This window comes from Sarcophilus harrisii, chromosome 6 (genome assembly GCF_902635505.1).
Source record: "Sarcophilus harrisii chromosome 6, mSarHar1.11, whole genome shotgun sequence".
Taxonomy (NCBI): Eukaryota; Metazoa; Chordata; class Mammalia; order Dasyuromorphia; family Dasyuridae; genus Sarcophilus; species Sarcophilus harrisii.
Window position 1 is genome coordinate 189,104,696 of NC_045431.1, and position 2,475 is coordinate 189,107,170.

Below are 2,475 nucleotides of genomic sequence, written 5' to 3' on the forward strand. Positions count from 1 at the left end.
GGCTTTCCTCTGTCCCTAAGGAACCTGAACATCTCTGCCCTTCCTCCCACCATTTTCCTCATCCCTGTCTACACCTGGTCCCTATATATATTTTTTACCTAGAATACACTATTGTTTTCTTAAGTTTTAGGTTCTTCACCTCTCAGATCTACTCCAATTCAAACTTGAGTTTCTTGAGTATCTTGATTTTTTTGAAGTAGGAGGTCTGTTTGGGGTTCCAAATGCTGAGAACACGATGATACAGAGAGAGACTTTGCATCTTCTTTAGCAGTACTGTGACTGCAGGTGCAAGTGTGGTCAGAAACCTTCTGGGTGAGAGCTGAATGCTGATCTATTAAGTGGTTTTGCAAATAGCTACTTGCTCAACCACCCTGGCCAAGTAATGGCTAGGTTGTACAAGTCAGAAAGAATGCTAACTGCATTCATCCTTCCCACTTCCATTCTTCTTTCTCTTCCTCCAACCCATTTTTTATATAGTGAATGATTTTTTATGCATTTCTTCTCCTCAAAATCACTTGATGCCTCCCCATGAACTGCTGAATAAAATTTGAACTCCTCACCCTGACACTTGAGGACTTTTGTCACTTGGTGTTGCTTTATTTTTTCTCTTCAATTTTTTTTTTTCTGAGGATTTTGGATTTCCGAGGAAGATTATGGTGGTTGGCAAGAATCAGTAGCTGATCAAAGGTTGTTTAAAAAAAAAAAAAAGAGCCCAAGAAAAAGTAGTCAATCCATTTGGGGAGGTTGCTCATATGTAATGTTGTTAAGATGGTAGTCAAAAGAATTCCAGGGAAAAAAACTGCCTCTAATAGTCTCTAGGTTATGTTTCTGAAGTGAGCCTTGCTGTTATTGATCTGAATGATGAGGTTGCTTTTTAAAAATGCAGTTGATTACTAAAGATGTTTAGGGTAAAAACTATTTAACTAATTCCCATAGAATGGACATTACTAATACTAAGATGTGCTCCATTATCAAAAAAGAACAGAACAGGATTAAACTTCATGTTGATATCAAAACCACCAAAGCCTACTTGCTCTATCCATTCTGGGTTGCCTTTACCAAAGAGCATTAATCTCTGAGAATTCTTTTGCCCAACACTAACAAAGCTATCAAATTCACAAAATGATGATGATGACCCAGGAGGTACAGACAAATGACTTCAAAGAATCTGTCCATAAACTGATTTTAGAAAGCACTGAAAAAGTCAAAGATAATGCTTCCTAGTATACCTGCCACCTCTAAGACATATTTGTTCAAAAGAGATTCTAAAAAATTCAGTTGGGGAAAACTGATGGAGAAGATGTGTGTTTGGTGAAGATGGAGGCTCTTAAAAACCTTCTGGGGATGAAAATAGGCACAAAAGTTGAAAGAGCATCAGTTTAAGAATCTATCAAAGAATTTGAAAAGTTTGAATAATAAAAATCTCTGTCAGTAGTAACTTGTTGATATCTTTTGTTTTTATGTCAATTTTATTTTCCAATATACATCTTCTTCTTCTTCTTTTTTTTTTTTTTTCCTTTTTTGCTGAGGTAATTGGGGTTAAGTGACTTGCCCAGGGTCACACAGCTAGGAAGTGTTACATGTCTAAGGCCAGATTTGAAGTCAGGTTCTTCTGACTTCAGGACTGGTGCTCTAACCACTGTACCACCTAACTGCTGCTTTTTCCAATATAAATCTTTCCTTTCCTCCACCCAGAGAGCTAGCCCTTATACCAATGCATATAAAAGAGAAAAACATCCAGCAAAACTAGCCAATCAGCTTATCTGAAGGGATTTGCAGTATTCCACCTCACTGTCTCTCACTTCCATAAAGAGAAAGGTGCATTGTCATTGTCATTCTCTTTTTCAGAACCAAATTTGGTTAATCATAAGTATCCAAGATTTGTTTACTGTTTGGTCATCATTCTTCCTATTTCCATTACTGTAGTCATTGTCTCTGTTGGTTTTTTGGTTCTGCTGACTTGACTTTGCATCAGTTCAGGTATCTTTTCTTGCTTCTCTCTATTCTTCAGTCATCATTTCTCCCCATGCAGTAGAAGTCCATTACATTTACATGCATTTATATCACACAGTTCGTTTAGCCATTCTTCAGGTTCATTCATTCATCTACTTTGTTTCTAGTGCCTTGCTACCAGTTACCCTATTTTTTTCAGCCTTACATCATACTTCATGTGTTTGATGTTTTAACTAAACTGGAATACACCCATGACATACACACCTTACTTTCCCACCTCACTGCTCTAGCTCATACTTGTTTCCTTTGTCCATGGTGCTCTCAATACTTGCTTTGTTGAAATTCTCTCTTTTTTAATTATCTGAAGTGCCACCAATTCCGGGAAGCTTTGAGTGGATCTATCATAATTAGTATAGACTATTGTTTGGGCTTCACATCCTTACTAATCATGTATGTTACAGCTCTAGATCCTCCACTTATTGGCTGTATAGCAGAAGGCTATAACCCTTATGAGTTCCTTCA

At 37.3% G+C, this 2,475-nt stretch overlaps 1 pseudogene; it reads left to right on the top strand.

The window, feature by feature from the left end:
• Positions 1-559: 559 nt before the first annotated feature.
• LOC116419888 lies at positions 560-1,259 on the top strand (annotated as a pseudogene).
• Positions 1,260-2,475: the final 1,216 nt, after the last annotated feature.